A 22252-nucleotide genomic window follows, 5' to 3' on the forward strand; every position below is an offset into this window, starting at 1 on the left:
TCCAAAGCATATTAAAAAAAAAAACTCAACCTATGTATTCAGGAGACTCAGCAGATATTGAGTATATTTTCATAAAATTCCATCTAGCCACACAATAGTCAAACTGTTAAAACACAAAAACAATTCTTGAAGACATCCATACATGGGGACAAGTCTTTGTTATCTTCAAAGAAAAACAGTAAGTCAAAAAACTATCCTCTCACAAGAAATGATATAAAGCAAAATTGAATAAATGTATCTATAATACTGAAAATGAAATGCTACTAACCTAAAATTCTGTGCAGAGCAAAAATATCTTTCAAAATTCGTGTTAAAACAAATATATTTTCAAAGTAACAAAAACTGAAAGCACTCATCATTAGTAAAACTGAAACACACGTAACAATGAAAGGAGTTTTTCAGATAGAAGAAAAATAAAGCCAAATAGAAAAATGGAAGTGAAAAGGGAATAGAAGTAAAGTAATAGGAAATTTAAATATTTACATAATTATAAATTATTATTCAACATACAAAATAAGGTTATAAATTTTTTAAGTTTAAATATATGTAGAATTAACATTCATTAAAAAAAAGATAAATGGAATGAGAAGTCTTCAAGTTTCCATTATTATCAGGGCATTGAAAAAATAAATTATATATATATATATATTGTACTGTAATAATAAGAATTCTTTCAGTGATCCCCTTTTATAATTAAAGTGGGAATAAGAGAGCAATGAGATGTACAGTAGAGCACATGCTCAATGGGACTTACCCCTAATGGTAGAGTTAGAAACATGCCAGGGGATTCCAATTCAATCCCATCAAGGTGGCATTTACCAATGCCATCTCACTAGTCCAAGCGATCAGTTTCAGTTCATAATTGATCATAATGATAGGATTAAGAGTCAAAGGGATCACATAAACAAGACTAGTGTCTGCTAATACTAACTGATAGAATCAAAAAGGGAGAGAACGATCCAACATGGGAAGCGGGATACATAGCAGACTCATAGAATGGCAGATGTCCTAAACAGCACTCTGGCCTCAGAATCAGCCCTTAAGGCATTTGGATCTGGCTAAAAAGCCCATGAGAGTATTTCAGGCATGGAGAGTCAAGACACTGGCAAAAAAAAAAAAGACCTAAATGAAAGATCTCTGGGAATGAGATCCCAGCAGAAAGAACTGGCCAACAAAGAAGGAGGTACCTTTCTCTGAAGGGAGGGGAGAACTTCCACTTTGACTATGGCCTTGTCTAAATAAAATCAGAGTTGGTGAACTCAAGAGGCTTCCATAGCCTTGGCAGCTCAGGACAAGACCCTTGGGTGATTACTGATGTCATAAATAAGAGTGTCAATTGTTAAATCAACAACAGGAGTCACTGTGTCCTTAATGTGTTGTATTATGTGAATTAACGGTATAACTATTACTCAAACAGTGTTTTATATTTTGTGTTTCTGTATGGGTGCAAACTATTGAAATCTTTACTTAATATATACTAAATTGATCTTCTGTATATAAAGATAATTGAAAATGAATCTTGATGTGAATGGGATGGGAGAGGAAGTGGGAGATGGGACGGTTGTTGGTGGGAAGGAGGTTATGGGGGGAAAAAGCCACTATAATCCAAAAGCTGTACTTTAGAAATTTATATTTATTAAATAAAAGTTAAAAAAATTCTTTCAAAAATCTCTAAGCTTACCTCTTTAAAACCAAGTACACTGGTAATTACTTTAAACAAACAGAGATTATATTCTCAGAATAAAACCAAGAATACCATATTGAATTTTAGAAGATTCTGATTAAAGACATACAGTTCAAATATAGAACTTGGAGATTTAAAATAGAACTATGGGAAAATATATGTCATTAAGGTATTAGCCAAAATATAGATAATATAAGCACATCAGTATTAGGCAAAGTATACTTGAAAGCAAGAAGGATTTCAATATATCAAAAAAAAAAAAAAAGCTTTTGAAAAGGATACATGAGTCACAAGAACAAATGCAAGGTCCTAAATCTGTATAATCAATAAAAATTTTTAAACATGTGCTTAAAATTGCCAGAATCTTTAAAAGATAAACAAATTATACAAATCTAAATATATTAGCAAAGTTTAAAACATCTCTCAACAAGTGATAAGAGAAGCAATCAAAAATCTCCAAGACAAATAGAGAAATAGATTTTGATAAAAGAACCCTAAAAAGCAGAATTTGTTGCTAGAACAGTAGCCCATTATGTAATACTAATGTTAATTTTTTTTACACACATGCATTTCTTGTTGGCTTTTCTTTGAGAAGTATACAGAATGAATCCATCTTACCATCTGCATGCCAGCTTTTGAAATACTTGAACACAGCTATCATTGTCACCTGGTTATATCCACAGTGAGATTTTTTTGCCATAAATACTCACTCAGTGTAGCTCAGAAGTTCCTTTCCATTCTGGTCAACCATCTTCATGGGTCTACATCTTTTGTAAAGTGTATTATCCAATACTCCCAGCTACTCTCCAACTAGTGCTGAATACAGTAGTATTCTTAGTTTCCCCCCTTGGACCCATGGAAGTAGAGAAACGTATTTGTGTTCTCAGAGCTTTAATTAAATCGTTGACTGATGAGTATACAATGGAGAAAATCTACCAACGTATTTTACTTATTCTTGTGAAGTTCTATTTCTTATGCCTTGTAATTATATTACTATGTTTTTAGGCCTAAGAAAAGAACCCTAGTCTTACCTCAATTATTTTTAAAGTAGGGATGTATACATTTTTAAGAACATCCAACCTTTGTTTGGAAAATTTTGAAATTTCTCAAATTCCTGCCCTATTACCCATGCATATTATGATCACATCAGCTACTTCTATGTAGGTAAAATAGTAGAAAGCTACTACATATTATCTAAATACTGAAGCAAAATCAACCACTATGGGAGGAAACCAAGAGAGGGAATATATTTGTAGTATTTTCTTCTTTGTCTTAACTTCACAAATAACTATTCCCTGGTTAACTTTCCTTGCATGAGAATGCTAAAAGAAAGGAATGACACTGTTAGAGAATTTTCTTGAACAACCAATGTCCTTCAACCTATTGTAGAGCAATGTTCTAGGTTCTTTATAACACCTTGCTTTTACTTTAATTGAGACACCCAATTTAACTTTTCCATCGTTTACAGATAGTCTAATAATTGCTTTTGCTTTCTATTCTTTTTTGTCATATCACATTTTTCAACTTTCCTAATAAAATGTTGAGGAAAGCCATAGAATACTACAAATGAGATCTATTAGCTGTGCCATTTTATTAATAGCATTTAACTTTGGCTGTTAAGCTATTAACACATAATAAAAAGCTGCAATATTGCATTAGCAGGGTAAATGCATTCCAGTGAATAATAATAAACCATTCACAATTTACTAGGAGCTCAATTTAGCTCAAATTATATTGTTAACAATATGCCTAGTTTACTCACATGAAATTTAAAAAACCACTTTCAAGAATTAACATAAAATACCTTATGCTGTTTATGTACACTATAACTCAAAGACTGAATGGGCAACAGAAATTGCCAGAATTGATACTTAAGCCAATGTCTTCAGAATGGCTATCAATGTATCAACCTTACAAAATGTACGCCCATCTCTTTTCTTTTATCTGTATGTCTCTATTTGTACCTGGAATGGATTTATACTAATGAGATAAAATACATCATATTGAACCTGTTTGGCAATATATGGTGTTTTACAGGCTCAATGGTCCACACATAAAATTAACATGTTGATTGTATCATTACCCATAATGGTAGCAATAGTCTTCGGATGGGAAGGAACTCTAACCAAATCTTTTATTCTTTACAAAAATCATCTTGACAGCATTCCCATATAAGTCATAAGAAATGCTAACACTTCCTGAGTTCCTACCATGTATTCATTACATTACACCCACAGAAATACACAAAGGATTATGAGGTAGGTGCTAAGACATACAGTATCTTCTCCATTATCTCCCAACTAGTAAGAGAGACAGAAATGAGAAGAACATCCAGATACTGTAGTGGCAGATTTCCTGTACTTATCTATGGCACTTGGTAGCCTTTCAATATCTGTGGTTGGGCAGTCTCTGCCTGAGCATTTCTGAAGAGGAGACACGCAGTTTCTTCCTATGTCACCCATGCTATTTTTTGACATTTCTAGTGCAAAAAGTCCTTCCTCAGACTGAATCTGTGCAGCTGGTATTTATAGATCATACTCCTGGTTAATCCCTTGGGATAGCAGAGAATAAATCAAATGCCTCTATGACATACCTTCACATATACAAAAAGAGTAGCCATATTTCCTTCAAACTTACTTTTCTCAAACTAAATATTTCCCAGTTCTTTCTTTTCTTATGATATAATTACCACAATATTATTGCTCTCCCCTGATTACAATTGTTTGCCACCTACCATTTTAAGTAATGGCATCAAAATATCAGATTTAAGCTGGCCATTAAAAATTATACTAGGATTCTAACCTATTCTGTCCTTGTTCGTGGTAGGCCAGGAAACCTTATCATTTCTGATTGAACAGTACTTCTGATGTTTTGCCCATTAAATTCATAGTCTAATAAGGATATGGATGTGTTCTTTATAGGCAACATTAATTAAATGAGATAAAGAAAATGTGCAGTTAAATTTAAAGTACTTGCACTTCAAGAGTAGTGTTTGGCACTAAGCCACTTCCCTAACAACTAAGCCCAACTAACCATTCAGCCTTCCCATGTTAGTGAATGTTGTTTTACATCTGGGGACCTGAGAGGTTCAAGTCCAGTCCTACATGCAAGGCAATAGTTAATTACGGTGCAGAATGCATCAGGCATTAGGGCATATTAGTCTCATCCTAACCTTGAAATCAAGTAAGTTCTCTGGATCATTGAGTCAGCTCTTCCCACGCCTGTGCTTGAATGGTCAATTTTTTTATTTTAATATAAATTATAGATGTGGGCCAGTGCTGTTTTGCAGTGGATTAAGTTGCTGCCTGCAATGCCAGGTCCCACAGCAGAGTGCTGGTTTGAGTCCTAGGTGCTCTGCCTCTGATCAAGCTCCCTGTTAATGTGCCTGGAAAGGCAACTAAGGATGCCCTACATGGGAGACCAGGGTGGAATTCCTGGTTTCAGCTTGGCTCAGCCCTGACCATTACAGCCATTTGGGGAATTAACCAAAATATGGAGCATCTCTTTCTCCCTGTCTCTCCCTCTGACTCTATGCCTTTAAAAACGTAAAAAAAAAATTAAAATATATATATATATGTATACAAAAAATAGGCTATACATTTATCTTTAGCAAATTTTATCTTTTAGCTTAGTTGAAATATGTGAATCTTATTTGGTGATCCAGAATACTAGCTTCCCCTCTCTGGGCAGTGACATCCTCGGAACTGATAAGCATGCTCCTATTGTCCTCCTCAAGACTTGATAGGAAAGTGGGGAGCAGGACCAATTTCACAGTCCTAGCCATACCACTAAGGCAGCACATGAGCTCAGCAAACTCACCAGGGCATGGAACAGCATAGTAAGGGAAATGAGAAGTAATGTCATAACAAGGTCTGGAGATAGACTTTGTAAGGCTACTCCAGACATTAGCACTCTAGTATCCATATTCTCTGACTTTGGCATGTCTAAAAAAATAAATAAAATTGCAAAAATCAGCATTCCAAGAACTTGCAAGTCTTATTAACATGTTCTAAGGCCGGCGCCATGGCTCATTAGGCTAATCCTCTGCCTTGCGGCGCCGGCACACCGGGTTCTAGTCCCGGGCAGGGCACTGGATTCTGTCCCGGTTGCCCCTCTTCCAGGCCAGCTCTCTGCTGTGGCCAGGGAGTGCAGTGGAGGATGGCCCACGTGCTTGGGCCCTGCACCCCATGGGAGACCAGGAGAAGCACCTGGCTCCAGCCATCAGATCAGCGCAGCGCACCGGCCGCAACGGCCATTGGAGGGTGAACCAACGGCAAAGGAAGACCTTTCTCTCTGTCTCTCTCTCTCACTGTCCACTCTGCCTGTAAAAAAAAAAAAAAGTTCGAACATGTTCTTATTAATTATGTTCCCAAATCAGGGTAATAACAATAGTCCCCATTGTTGATTTAATATGTGAGTTATTTCTTTTAATCCTACCAACATGCCTCTAAGGCATATATTATTATCATGTCTATTTTACAGAAGAGGAAACTAAGTTATCTTCTCAGGATCCCATAGATGGAAATAGCAATCTCAGGATCATGTACAACTGTCTGTCTCCACAGTGTGTACTTCATGACATTTTCCAGACTATCATTCCATTCTTTGATATAGTTGGAAAGTTCAAGTCCCTATATTTCCTCCTATGAATTATTATCACCCACCATTTTATTCTGATTTGGTTTTTGCTATTTAATGTATCTATAGCATTTTTTCTTGGTGAGTCATTATTCCTTCTTTCTTAACCTTAATACCCTGTAATTTGAATTCTAACCTTGGTTAGTTGTCAATGTGCAGAGTGTGTATCATGTTCTCAGCCTTGTGTTAACAGCTTGGGTAATATTTCTAAATGTGAGAGGTGTTTTGATTTGTTATCAAAAATCCTAAGCATAGAGTCAACATGATTGAAAAAATACGTAAACAAATTTTTTCTCAGTGGATTATGAAATTACATGCCTGGTCTCTACTTCAAAGAGAACCTAACTCAAAAAATATATATATTTATATGCTAAAGCCATTCTTTATGTGGAAACAAAATGAATCAGGAGCACAAAACAAAATGGATCAGGAGCACTTTAGGTATTCTTGAGGAAACTGTTCAATAATTGCCTCTGGGCCTCAGTCTACGAGGCCATTGGTGCCTGGGGCCAGGCCCAGCTCTGGTCCTCATTTCCCGTCCCTCCCGGGGACCCCACAGGAGCACAGGGCTGGTGTTGCCTTGTGCTCCTGCACGCAGAGGCTCAGCGGTTCAGGGGGTGCAGTGCGTGCAGGGTAAGAGAATGGAGTGAGAACCCCCTTAGAGGGCGCTCTTCAAGGTGGTATCTTGCTGAGCTTTCTTCCCACCCAGATCCAGGCTGTGTTCACCCCAGTGTTGCTGTTACCGCTAGATTTCTGACCTCCCGTGGGAAGTCCTCACACCCACCCAGCCACTCATGAGTTACTCAGCTCAGCATCACCTGGCTGCTGTCCTTAAGTCATGTTCTGCCCGGAAATGAAATGACTGGAAGGAGGCCGCCACCTTGCACCCTTCCCTCCAGGAAACAGCTTTGCATCTCCTAGAGTTTCCGGTTGGAAACCAATGAGGAACCCTTTGGTTCCAGCTCCAGCAGTTGTGGCCATTTGGGGAATGAAACGGCAGACGGAAGACCTTTCTCTCTCTGCCTCTGCATTTCTGTAACTCTGCCTTTCAAATAAATAAATAAATCCTTTGAACAGAAAAAAAAATTGTCTTTGGAACATTCTCTTATAATTCAAAGTGCACTGCAAAGGTTCACAAAAGGAAACAGCAAAATTAACCAAATTCTGTAATAGGTTTGCATATTTGGTGACAGTTTTCAACCCAATCCCCTCAACCATCAAGCAAGTAAAAGACAACAAACAGGTTTTAGAGGAAAGTTCGCACAGCAAATACTTTCAGACATAATTGTCTAACCCAGACTGCTCAGCTCCATCACTAGTCATGGCTGGTTCCACTATATTTTAGGGACTTTCTTCTTCAAACAAATATTCGCTGATTACCAAAATTTCTGTTCTTCAGCCTGAAACTCATGAAGTTATTGGCAACAAGAGAATCATTCAGGGCCTCAGATGGCTGCCTAATGCTCCCCAGGCTCTGGCCAGGTAGCTGCAAGAGAGCAACAGCTGCAAACCCAGCCAAGAGCCCACCATGTCTTGCACTCCACCAGCACCAGAGCAGTCCTGGCTCCCCATGGTTGTACCTGGAGAAATTCTCCCCAGAAATCTAGGAGGAAAAAAAGCTATCCCTATCCATTTTCCTTGGGAATGCATTCATGTGGACGTTTCCTGAGTTGAATGGATAGCAAAAGAAAGACATGCAGGAAGCAAGGAAAAGAGTGGTCATCAGACAAGTTTCAGCTTTTTCCCTCAGTGGCCCAGAGATGAACGGAACCTCCCCATCATCATCTGTGTGTCACAATTTGAACCTGCTCTCCGTCCAGGCTGCAGAGGTGGACTCCCTGCACAGTGTGGAAATGGCACCACCAAAAGTTGTCTTTTATTAGTGCCCTCCAGTCCTTTCTCTACCCTGACATACTTAAAGGCTCAAATTCTACAAAGACTGAAAAGACTGTTCTTGAAGAGTAAACATAACTCCTTGTCAACCCACAACGAGCTTTCTAATGCATAGGGCTGTGTTGTGGCTGCTTTCTACCCTTAATCAGGAATGGAGGTGAGGAATGCTACTCCATCCCGATTTCATCATTGATATTTCTATGCATCATATGTTAGTCAAGATGACTCTACATGGAAGAGGAGTCCAATTACCACAGCTGCTTATATGAGCATTTAGTAAGTGACTGACGTCATATAGTTTTACATTTATTGCATCAGTTGATTCTCATAATCGCCACATGAGGTAGGCAGTGTCATGAGCCTCATGCTTGCACTTCAGAAACTCAGGCTCAGAGATAACAAGGATTTTGTTAAGGTCAAGCAGCTACTAAATGAATGAACCTGAATTTGAACTAGAGCTCTCCAATGTGAAAGCTATGTAACTTGAAGTAAAAATGCCCTCTGGCTGGCACCGTGGCTCACTAGGCTAATTCTTCACCTGTGCCGCCGGCACCCAGGGTTCTAGTCCCTATCAGGGCACCGGTTCTGTTCCGGTTGCTCCTCTTCCAGTCCAGCTCTCTGCTGTGGCCCGGGAGGGCAGTGGAGGATGGCCCAAGTGCTTGGGCCCTGCACCTGCATGGGAGACCAGGAGGAAGCACCTGGCTCCTGGCTTTGGATCAGTGCAGCCATTTGGGGAGTGAACCAACAGAAGGAAGACCTTTCTCTCTGTCTCTCTGTCTCACTAACTCTGCCTGTCAAAACAACAACAGCAACAACAACAACAAAATGCCCTCACTTTCCTGCTTAGTGGAATAAATGCTTAGGTATTCAAATACAAATTGAATAAGCCATCAAACGATAACTAACTTTATTTTTACTTACAAGTAGGACAGAAAGAGACAACATAAATGTGCTTCCTTAGCTACATGTTCAGGACATATTTTTGCTTTGGCCATTCCTCACACCTAACTTACTTCCATGATTTATTATATCCTGTTTATTATCTACAAAGAGAACAAATAGTTAGAAAAATATCTTTGACCCCCACCAAAAGCAAATATGACCTTTTTTCCAAACTTGAAACCTTGAAATGGACTTTGAATGCTGATTTGGAAGTAAGTTTTTAAAAGAATTAGCTCAAAGCAGCAGATTTGTAGCTCATATGACACAAGATGATCAATGACCACATTAGCTACTAATCTAAGGCATAAAACATGCATGAGGCATTAGCATGGAAATCTAACACGTTCCCACCCCAGGTGGCACTGGATTTCTAATCTGTTGTCCCATCTAACAGGAATAAACTTAAATAGCTTATTTAGAGCTTCATTTACAAAGTTAATAATTAGAGTGATTTACTCAAAAGGCAAGGGAGGAGAAAGGAGGAAGGTAGACAGCTGAGTGGGGGGTTGAAATGGGAGAAAGAAAAGTCATCCTAAAAAAGTCACACTCAACTTCTTAGCAAAAGAATTTGGTTATAATTTTGCCTTGAAAAATATCTCCCATTCTTATGGGAGGAAATGAGTGTTACAAAAAAGCATGACCTCTAAGAACTGAGCCTTGATTAGGGACCAATAAATAAATCCTGTAGCGGCCAGGGCTATGGCATAGAAAGTTAAGCCTCCACCTGCGGTGCCCCATTTGGGTGCCAACTCAAGTACTGGCTGTTCAACTTCTGATCCTGTTCCCTGTGAATGCACCTGGGAAATCAGTGGAAGGTGATCTAAGCTGTTGGGTCCCTGTACCCATGTGGGACACCCAGATGAAGCTCCTGGCTCCTGGCTTCTGGCTTCAGCCTGGTCCAGCACCGGCCATTGCGACCATTTGGGGGGTGAATCAGGGGGTGGAAGATCTCTCTCTCTCTCTCTCTCCCTCTCTCTCTCTCTCTTTCCTTCTCACTCTTTATCTCTGCCTTTCAAATAAATAAATAAATATAATAAATAAATAAATAAATAAATGTGGTAATAATAGGACTCCGTGAAGTTGTTAATCTTCCAAAGGTTTCCATACCTTTAACATTAGGTATGATAATGCATGTTTTTCAAGGAATAAAAAGATAAAAAAGAAGATTAACACAGTGTCTGGCCCTTGCAAGACATTCAGTTGCTACTGATTCCACCCTTCCAATGATTAACCAGAAAGTGCCAAGATAAAATCATGATCTCTTCTTCCTGGTTCTGAAATGAGAGGGACTGATCTAGTTACAAATTTTAACACAGTGCTTTTGTCACATACATCCAGAGCTTGAACAATGGTTGGATGAGTTGTTTAATTTGGTGTTGCATAGAATATTGGATGAATGAGGTTCAAATAATCAGCAAAAAAAAGCAGGTATTGGCCTGCACCGCGGCTCACTAGGCTAATCCTCCACCTGCACCGCCGGCACTCCGGGTTCTACTCCCGGTTGGGGCGCCAGTTCTGTCCTGGTTGCCCCTCTTCCAGTCCAGCTCTCTGTTATGGCCTGGGAGGGCAGTGGAGGATGGACCAAGTGCTTGTGGCCTGCACCCGCATGGGAGACCAGGAGGAAGCACCTGGCTCCTGGCTTCGGATCGACGCAGTGCACCAGCCATAGCGGCCATTTAGGGGGTGAACCAACGGAAAGAAGACCTTTCTCTCTGTCTGTCCCTCTCACTAACTCTGCCTGTCAAAAAAAAAAAAACAAAAACAAAAACAAAACAAGCAGGTATGTCATCTGTCATCCTTCTCTCAGCTGACAGAAGATTCTCTGTGCACCATTTATGTGATCCAACTCCAGGCTTATCAGTAATTTTTGAAAGACCCATGTCAAGAATCCAAATGGACATCCATTTTCCTGAACCTTTAAATCTTGTAAAACAGCTAACACAGTTTAAATAAAATTAGGCTCTATTCTTTAACCTAGAGAAGAATATTTTCACAATGATCAGAAAGGCAAGATTCAAATTTACATTTCTGAGGCCAGTTGGAGACCTGTGCCAGGACACATCATCATGGAGAGATGCAACTCTTCCTACCCCAGCTGTCGGGTACACAGTGAAATGACCTGGACATGCATGTGTGCTCCAATTAATGATCTATGCAGGTGGTTCACTCACAACAAAGCTCCATCCCCATGCTGCAACCCTAATAATCAGCCATCTTAAGATCACTTATCAACTTCACTGATGTACCCACTGACATCACAGTTGGTTCTCCCCTAAAAGAGGATCCTGTTGAACAGACCTACATGAGCCCTGGATGCAGGGTCAGGCTGTTTAGGTTGGGAATTCCAGGGACCTGAATGCCCAAAGCATTGTTGAGAGGGGGACAAGGCGACAGACTCTAGGAGGCCACAAGAACTCCTCTGGCTTTAAGGAAACACACATCCATAGAGAAATGCAGAGGCAGAGTGTCAGACCTGAGTCTTCTAATGCACAATCCTAAAGCAGGGATCTCTCTTGCCCTGGCTCAGTAAAACCTACTTGCTCAGTTGAGTTCTTTTGCTATTCATCTCAGGTGCCATCCTGAAGAGCAGGATTTTCCTGTAATCTCTGCAGAGGAACTCGATACAATATGTAAAGTGGCTGCAGGACAGAGAGCCCTTCTACGTGCATGATTATTAACCCTTGTAATTTCACCTTATCCATTAAATCTGTCTTGATAATTAGCAGGTTCCACCTTCTAAACAATTAGCTACACTGATAAATAATCAAGAGACAGGAAAAGCTAATTAAACTTCAGTCTCCTTCACAAAAAGTCCACAGAGAATTGTATAAATATACATATATATATACATAATGTCCATGTATATAAAAATATATGTGAAATGCATTTTATGGATTTGTTATAGAAAAAATTATTCTAAGGTAGTTTCAAGCCCAGCCTTATTAAATAAAAGCAAGATCTGCCTCACACATCTAATAATTCTTGGCAACCCTAGCATTGCTGTAAGGTTTTCTGGGCCACAGAGAGACATCTTATAAACTGAATTAAAGCCTTAAGAGTCACTGTTAGAGGATTATGAACAGAGGACACAAGCTACTAGTCATAGCTTGTGATCAATTCTTGTTCCTACCCTAAGAGTAGGAGTTAGTAGTGAAAGGGTTTCACAGCACCTGCCCCAACCAGATTGGGGCTCTGCAGGATACTGGAACCTCCATTCATAGACAAGTTGCAGCACTTTGCTACGACTATATCCCTCTGTGGGCTGATCCTTGCCTAGTTCCCTCTCCCACCACTCATCATCTGTTTGCAACCTCTCAAGGGCTCTTTATCTCTGAGGTTCTATAACCACACTGTAATTAGAGAGCTTTAAAAACAAAATCTAGAGATTCTGATTTAATTGCTTCGTCTAGGGCATGGGGACTTTTTTAATGCTCCCCAGGTGACTCTAATGTGCCGTCAGGTTTGAGAATGAATTGTCCAGCATAGCAGCCCCAATCTACTTCCTGTTTTTTGAAAACATACAGTCTTCTCACTCTCCCGTGTCCTTTCCTTCTACTTCAAGTGCCCTTCACTGACATGGCAAACAGCTTTTTATCCAGCAACAGTCAGGTGATGCCCCACCCCAGGAAATCAAGCCTCCCCATTTTGAGCTTCCAAAACACTTCATGCATCCCCCTAATAGAGGAAACATAGATTATATAATTTATCACACAAAGCAACACACTCTTGGGTGTCAAAGTAAGCACCATTAATAATTACCCTGGGTGACAGGTGTCACCTAAGACTATCTCTGGCAAGTACACACTCAGTAACATAAGCTCACCTTAACTATAACCCCTAGTATATTCATCATGAATTGTGTATTAGCTTGTTTATCTCCCACTCTAGACTGAAAGTCATTAAGCCACTAACTTTGGTACCCAGCATTGATTAGATGTTGAAAGATGGTTCTATAACAGTCTGTTTATTTTGTAATGGTTAAGTACAAGGACTCTAAACAAACAGCATTGGTTCAAATTTCAGTTCTGCAAATCACTAGCTGTGTGACTTGATGGTATTTTGTGCCTTAATGGTTTCATCTTTGAATTGAAGAAAGTGCTTAACTATTTGTTTAAAGATTCAAATGAGTTGACATATATAGAACACCTAGAACAGTATCTGAGTATAGGTATAATAAGAACATTATATAAATGTTCCTTATTATTTCTAAACAATAAGCCCCAGGCAGAATTTTTCTCTGGAAGGTCTTCAAATGATTATTCTCATAATGAATGTTCACAATGATAAATGGTGGTCTTTAGAGATGACCCATTATATAGCAGGCCCTGTTACATGATTTGCATATATTATCTCATTGACCATTCAATGCAATTCTATCATGGAAATTTCTATTGCCCCAAATCTACAGAAAAGGAAACTGAGGCTCAAAATGAAGATTTCCATAATCTCTGATTTTTATCTTTCTATATATATATATATATATATATAAAAGAAACTTCAATCCTCACCCACTGAGAGTTTGTTGTAATTCCTTTGAGAAATAAAAGGGCTTCTCTGAACTCCTATTATTATTGTACATTGTACCTAACGTTCGAGGAAATGGAGAGCGAAAAGGCAATGACAGTGAAATCTCTGCTTTGGGGAGCTCTTGTTCACTGCTTTTTGAAGTGTTTTAACAAGTCATGAGCCAATATTATCAAGGGATAATGTACACAAACCAGTAGTAGGGCTACTCTGAAGACACTTCAATGGTAGTGTTCTTCTTACCCTCAAGAAGTTTAAAATCTAGCTGAAAACATAGAAAAATATATTTAACAGCATTGTAAGATTTAAATAGCAGCAACAGAAGGGAAATTCTCTGAGCAACATATGATTAATTCACAGATAAGTGGTACTCTCTGCACCTGCCACAGGAGGTCAGGGGAGGAAAGACTTCTGAAGAGAAGAGATTGAGAGGGCAGGAGATTTGTGTCTTTAAACATTCATTAATTGAACAAACATTTGCTAACACCCACCATGTGTCAGATGTGTGGCTGTACACTGATACCCTAGAGATTAGAAAAATGGAACAGTGCACCCCGGAGGCTCAGAGTTTAGACAGAGAGTCAGACCTGTGGACAGGTAATTCAAATGGTGTAAGAGTACAGCATAGATGTGCCCATGATACCTTATCCAGTACACTGCAGGGCCAGACAGGTAGACAGGGGATAGCCCCATCTGATAGGAACAAAACTGATGGCCCTTTAGAAAAGAGACATCCAAAGCTGAGCCTTTAATTTTATCTATTTTTTGGGACCAGTGCTATGGTGTAGTGGGTACAGCTGCTATCTGCAGTGCCAGAATCCCATATGAGTGCTGGTTCATGTTCCAGCTGCTCCTCTTCCAATCCAGCTCTCTGCTATGGCCTGGGAAACCAGTGGAAGATGACCCAAGTGCTTGGGCCCCTGCACCCGTGTGGGGTGCCCAGAGGAAGCTCCTGGCTTCGGATTGGCCCAGTTGCAGCCACTTTGGCCACTTGGGGAGTGAACCAGTGGATGAGACTCTCTCTCTATCTCTCTCTCTCTTTTTCTCTTTCTCTCTCTCTCCCTTTGTAAATCTGCCTTTCAAATAAAAAAAATCTTTAAATATGTAATTTTTATCTTTTTTTTTATTTGAAAGGCTTAGAGAGAAAGATATCTTCCATTCACTAGTTCACGCCCATCCCTCCCTTTTCCCTACCCCAAACCAAAGCCTGCAACAGCCAGGGCTGGGTCAGGCTGAATCCAGAAGCCAGGAACTCAATTCAGGTCTCCTACATGGGTATTAGGAACCCAAATACTTGAGCTATTCCCCTGCTATTTCTCAGGGTTTGCATTAGCAAGAAACTGTAAGAGGAAGCAGACTGGAATCAGATGCAGGTTCTCTGATAAGACATGAGGGATCCCAAGGGGCATTTCTGTTGTTTGTTTGTTTAACATGTAATTATTTATTTGAAAGGCAGAATTATAAAGAAGGAGAGAGAGAGAGAGAGATTCCATCCAAATGGCCCCAATAGCTGGGCCTAGGTAGGCCAAAGCCAGGAGCTTCATTCATCCAGGTCTCCCATGTGGGTGCAAGAGCCCAAACCCTTCGGCCATCTTCCACTGCTTTCCTAGGACATTGACAGGAAACCAGATCAGAAGTAGAGCAGCCTAGACTCAAACTGGTGCCCATATGGAATGCTGGAGTTATAGGCAGTGCTGCAACACAATGCTAGTCAAAGGGGGCTCACCTGCCCCCAAAAGCTGAGTCTTAAAGAATAAATAGCAGGGGCCAGCACTGTGGCACAGTGGGTTAAAGCTTCGGCCTGTAGTGCTGGCATCTCTTATGGGCACCGGTTCAAGTCCCAGCTGCTCCACTTCTGATCCAGCTCCCTGCTAATATGCCTGGGAAACAGCAGAGGATGGCCCAAATCCTTGGGCCTCTGCAACCATGTGGGAGACCCGGAAGAAGCTCCTGTCTCCTGGCTTCGGATCAGCTCAGCTTTGGACATTGCGGCCATTTGGGGAGTGAACTAGCATATGGAAGACCTTTCTCTCTCTCTCTCTCTCTCTCTCTCTCTCTCTCTCTCTCTCTCTCTTTCTACCTCTCTCTGTAATTCTGTCTTTCTAATAAATACCAAAACCTTTTAAAAAATAAAATAATAAATGGCAGTTATTCAGGGGGAAAAAGGAATGAAAGACCCAAAGGGAAATGCAAAAGCACTGGGAACTGGGAAGAAGAAGAGGTAAGTAAATATAGGAAGGTTGAGAAATTTAAATAAAACACATTTAAAATTTTAGGAGGTTGGAGGTCAGAAAGCAAGGGTTCCACAAAAAAGTTCATGGAAAATGTGTAGTATGAAAAATACATATGTGGATTTCATTAATTATTAGTGCCAAAATAAACATCTTTTAATTCAAAAAGTCCTCACATATTTGAGAGATAAACAAAATCACCTAGGAAGTGAGTATTTAAACTGGGAAAAGAAATGATTGGCTTTTTGGAGTTTATGTTGCTCAACAGAATTTCAGCATATAAATATATCACATATTATTGATGAGCTTCTCAGACAAAAGGAACACAGCATGTAATATACTACTTAAAGATACCTCAGATCAAGAAAATACCCAACATGCTTGCTATGTGAAAAATGTATACATCCCCACACACAGATATTTGCATACCTGAACACAAAACAGGTGCTACAGTACAGTCTAATGCTAGTTCATATTCAAAGTGATGGCAGAATTAAAAGTGGCTTGTTTTCTTTTGTCTTTAGTGCAGCTTTCCTTCTGGTCTCTGCCAATGATAGGAACAAAGTCATGTAGCCCCTGAGGAAATAGGAAGAGTAAACAAGGAAGATAAAACAACTGCTCCTCTGTTTAGCCCTGAACTAAGCTTACAAATTACATTTGCCATAAGGGAGCTCTAGACAACATGTATGTGCCCAGTTTTATTTAAAAAGTACACATAGCTTATTACTAAAGAAAAAACATACTCCGAAAGAATAAATCTTAAGCTTTGATGGGAAATATCATGAAAAACTTGACTATCTATATCAAAGATATATATCTAAACCTCTCCTTTATCTACTGATGGTCAAGGAAATAATTGAACCAGAGGCAGATACTGCAGCATGACTAGGTACACAAGCACTGTTAGACCACCAGGCTTTCTGTCTTGCCTTCTCTATGCCCTGTTACAGGACTGTAAGCAACTTAGTGACTCTTATACAAATGAAAGTTAACATAATAGAACCCACTGCATGGGAGTGTTGTGAGGATTAAATGACAGAACTCACGTAAAGTGTTTAGCTTGTTGATGGACATGTTATGAGAATTGAGTAGTGGTCTCCAGCTATTATTCCTATACCAGCTGCAATTCCAAAACACAGGAAGGAAGAAGATACTTTGGAAAGCATTCAAATGGTTAGATGGGGCTGGCTAGTTTTCATGATGCCAGCTATAAATTCACTAATTAAAGGAACTTATTTTTTAAAGGGCCATCTTGTGCTTAAACCAGAGGATCATTTATCATATTTCTATTCATATATTTCTGTCACTTTGAATTGTCTCATTTAGATCAATAAACCTTTAAAAAAATCGCAGTTTCTAATCACTCCTGGATCCTACAAAACAATAACTGTTTATAAAGATAGAATTTCAGAAGACAGACTTGCTGAAAATTAAGACGATATAGCCACAGGCTTGAGTAAAATGGCTGGCTGTGGTCAACAACAAGTTTGACCACACTCATTAGTCACCAAAATCTAACAAAGTAGCAGTTGATTTTATAAAATGCTACATTTCCCTTTGGTTTATCTGTCACCTTACTCTCTCTTGTCCATCTTCTCCTCCCTTCTCATCTATACCATATTTATGAGGAATAACTGTAAAAGAGAATATTTTTCAAGAACCTAAATTGTTTATATTATTTAATGCATATACAAGCTTAAAAAAAGAGACATATCCAGAGCTGGTGCTGTGGCCTGGCTCCTGGCTTCAAATAGGCCCAGCTCTGGCTGTTGTGGCCATTTGAGGAGGGAACCAGCAGATGGAAGATCCCTCCTCCCACCTCGTTCTCTCTCCCTCCCTCTGTAACTCTGCCTTTCAAATAAATAAATCTTTTAAGACATATTCAAAATCTGTATGCCCAAGTAGTCTCTCTAGGGCTTGTAATATTTGGAACTAGATCACAAATGATAGAAATATCAGAGGGTAAAAAATGCTTAAGGATCAGACTCAAGAAATATTTTAAAGCACCAGAAACTTTGATTTGAAACCTTTGAGGTTTTTGCATGTGTAAAATATGGGTGTTTCAGTCAGGAGCAGCACAGGGGTTGGGGTAGTATAGAAAGGAACTTACATTTCCATATCTGACTTTCCTTTTTTTTCTGTCCAGTAAAAGAGAATTACTCTTCCATTGTGCAAACCCACCCACTCAAAGGCATATGATTAAAATGATAGGGAGCTCTTGGTCTTCAGACACATGTAAAGATAAAAAAAATCCTAAAGCCAAAGATGAATTATCACTCTTATGCTGTGATTAAGTTTAAAATAATACCATCTGTGGTTTTAGTTTTACAATTGAAACTAAAGGTCTGCTTTCCCCCTACTGTAATTCCTTTTGCCTTCAAATAAAATCTTGATGATATAAGAGTCTCTTTTTGGCTTAGGTTTTCTAAACCTTGATATGATCCCTCCAGGGTTGAAGACCCTCATGCTAAATTGCTTACCAAAGGTTTACAAATTGGAATGGCTCTCAGGGGAATTTTTTTCTGCCTAGTTAGTTCTGTTACTGCTGTCTCTGAAGTCAGAGATTATTGAGATAAAACTGATTAGAAAAGCCAAGCCTCTCTAACTGCCAACACCAAATAGGTCAGAAAAGCGGAAAAGCTTGGAGCTCTTCTTGCTTTTATATGATTAAATGACTTACTGTGGTAAGTGAAAGCCTTGTTTACTCAATACCAGTTTTCAGGAAACAATGCCTCCAAGCCTCTTTTTTTTCCTTCCTTAAACAACACTCAGAGCACAAATTCTGGATTAAACTGGTCTGTGCTATCTCACTTATTGACTCAACTGCAAGGTGAATTTTTACAGATCCCATATGGCATATCATGGCACTACATAGTTTAACAAGAGAATTGACAAAAAATGAAGACACTTGTCTAACGAGGACAAGGATATTTAAAAAAAATACCACTCTATGATTTTTCCTGAGCCTCGGGTTTTATGTCTAAACTTAGAACACGAGTTAAGCCTTGTATTTCTTCTTTAAATCAGTGATGCAGCATTATATGTGGTTTGGGTTTTTTTTTAAAGATTTATTTATTTATTTTAAAGGCAGAATTACAAAAAGAGAGAGGGAGAGACACAGAGAGAGATCTTCCATCCGCTGGTTCGCAATCCAAATGGCCATAACAGCCAGGCGAGAGTCAGGCTGAAGCCAGGAGCTACATCTGGTCTCCCATGTGGGTGCACTGGCCCAAGGACTTGGCTATACGCTTTCTCAGGGGAGAAATCAGTAGCTGGATTGGAAGTGGAGAAGCTGGGACACGATTGGAGCCCATATGGGATGCTGGCATCCCAGGCAGTGGCTACACCACAATGCCAGCCCCTATATAAAGTTAACCCAATTTTTTCTATTGTTCTTCCCACTTTTTCCTAATAAGGAACACAAATGTTTATATAAGCCTCCTTCACATACAAGAAGACCATGGTCTAAAAGTTGCACACTAATTGATTAAACAACTACTGAATTCTGAGACAGGTACACGAATGACTACAACCCTGTTACAAAGCCTTTGTATAGGAGCTCACTAAGATGTGACTATCACACAGTGATTAAACATCTTTACTGATAGAACTCACCACTTCTAAAGTGACCTTTTCTTGCATTGGGCAACTCCTTTTTAACATAAAATCTGCTCACACTAAACTCCAATCTGCCTCAGCCTCCCACCTGGCAGTTTTTCCCACCTTGGCCCAGAGCCATTCTACTCCTTTGTCTTTACGTCTCCACTGTAAAAATGCCCACTTCCTTAAATCATTCATTCTAATGTGGATTCCAATCCCCATGCTCCTGAATATGCTCCATTTCATTTTTAATATCATTTGTGTAATGTGATGTGCACAGCTGGAGAGAATCAGACTTGTATGCCTGGCACAGTAGGTCGTTGATTACCCATGGCCTGGACAGTGTAGTTTTATTTTGTTTTACCAAATACTAAGTCATTGGAAGGCCAAACATCTGTCGATAGAATTTATTTGGGTTAGAAAAGAGTCTCATTGCTTATGATGTGTGGCAATGTGCCTAATGAGGGAAACTTTTAAAAAAAAATCAGAAGAGGTGAGAACTAAAACATACCAGCTTCATCTGTATCTAGAAATATAACCAACAAATGAGCTTTGACTTAATTTGTACTTTCTAGAAGAATCCTGAGTGGCATTAGTCACAAAATTATAAGGCAAATAGGTGCCCATCTTCTTGGAAAAAAGCATAAAAGAAGCGTGTGTGTGTGTGTGTGTGTGTGTATGTGTAACTTGCCTCAACCTGTTTCTCTCACCATCCCTCCACTCTCTGATACTTTGCATAAAAAGCTGGGGGACCAATACTACAAAGGACCTAGATTACACAGGACCCAATAGTAGAAAAGACCAATCGTGCTCCTGAAATAAAATAACCATGGGGGTTATAGGACAAGAAGTCTGGTTCCTCTTTAAAGTAAAAGGAGGAAAATAGAGGTGGAACTTTTCAATTTGCATTCCCTACCCTACCCAGGAATACATTCTGGCTCTCTCTGCAGAGGGAGCTCTCTGGGTAAATCTAAGAAACTCATTGTATAGAAGCCTCAATCAATTTGTAATGAGAACCTCTTGACTGAGTGCAATATCAACAGGTAGAATCATCATCTTTTCAAGTAGTTGAAGCAGGATGATTAGCCATAGCTGTGTCACTGAGTGCAATCCTCAGAAACAATTCCTCCGTGCAGGAACTTCTCAAACATTTACCACAAAGAGTTAAGAGCTCAAGGTGAAGCAGGTAGATCCAGATTTGTAACCTGCCTCGGCTGTCTCCCAGCTGTGCAAACTTACAACCTTTTCAGTTGTCTTGTTTTCCAGTGGGTATGTTGAAACAATATTATCTATATTATAAGATTGGTTTGAAAGCTTGAGTAAAATATTAAGTTCAAAGATTCAACATATTCTTGGGAACCTGATATTAGCTCTTATATAATCTATACACTTCACTGTGAAATACAGCACATTATAGAAAAGTACATGGAACATAAATACACAGCTAAATATATTTTAAGTAAAGACTACCACTCACATTTTAAAAATATCTTTTAATTTTGGAATTTTTCCTTTTTACCTTTTATTATTTCTCTGTTGTTTTATCATTGACAGCCCTCTGTTTTTCAGACTTGCCTTTTTTTCTACTTGCACAGATTAAGCTCAGTTAAAGTTTCTTATAGTTTTGCCTAGTTTCATTCAAATCAGCTTCTCTCAGAGTGTCAGGTAAATTTTCATTAAGTGACAGACATTGCATTCTTAGAAATATTTTCAAGCCTGCAATGATATTATCTTCCTCTAGAAAAAAAATATTTGTGTTGTTTAAGCCAGCACCTTGAGGCAACAAAAATCACTTTTATTTACTCGTGGAGATTGAATTTCTCTGAACCTCATACATGACTGAAGGCTGGGCTAGATGACATCTCAGCCATCCTTAATCTTGGGGTTTAGCCCTTCAGTGTCCAAACTAGAGCACACACAGGGGGACTTACCAGGGCCCCTGACTCCTGACAAATCCTCTTCTCCATACCCCATAAGGCTGTCAGAATCGTTCTCTGCATTTTCACCACCTCCTCAAAAGGGAGCAAACACAAGCGACCTGAATGGCTCGCTCAGCTCTCTGGATATCTGCTGTGTCCAGACTTGGCCCATAATCCTTCAATATTTGTGGCTGTTCTACATTCTTTTAATATCATTATCCAGCTGTTCTTATTATCTTTGTTCATAATCTTGGTTAGAATTAACTAAAACCAGAAGGGAGAGTCTCTACCCTTATCAGTATTTATTTAATTGTCCATATTGTATTAACCTAGCTACTGAATGGAGTTGCTATCTTTCTTATGATACTTTTCACTTACAATCTTGCAATCATTTTTTTAATATTTATATACTCCTTTATTGGATTTTTAAATTCTTCCATGACACAATTCATAGCCATATTTGCCTCATCCATGAATTACTGCCAATTCCTATAGTTTACTCACATCAGCCTTTCAGGAACCATTAAGTGAATGAATAAATCTAAATATCTCTTGTTTACACAAACTGGACACTTCTGAAACAGAACCTCTAAATTATCCTAAACTATACAATGAGTCATCTCTGCAGGAATAAGAAGTAGATTATAGTCCCAAACATCAATTGTGATTTGCATTAACAAGTTCCCTAAGCCTTTGTATAATAAGCAATTGAAAACCTACAGAAATAAATATCAGTATTAGAACACAACAAATGAAGGCTTGGATACCCGAGGTTGTAGTTTCAATATCGATCTGCATATTTCATCCAGTATCAGTACATG

Source organism: Oryctolagus cuniculus, chromosome 1 (genome assembly GCF_051225735.1).
Source record: "Oryctolagus cuniculus isolate XC-2025 breed Fujian yellow rabbit chromosome 1, ASM5122573v1, whole genome shotgun sequence".
Lineage (NCBI taxonomy): Eukaryota > Metazoa > Chordata > Mammalia > Lagomorpha > Leporidae > Oryctolagus > Oryctolagus cuniculus.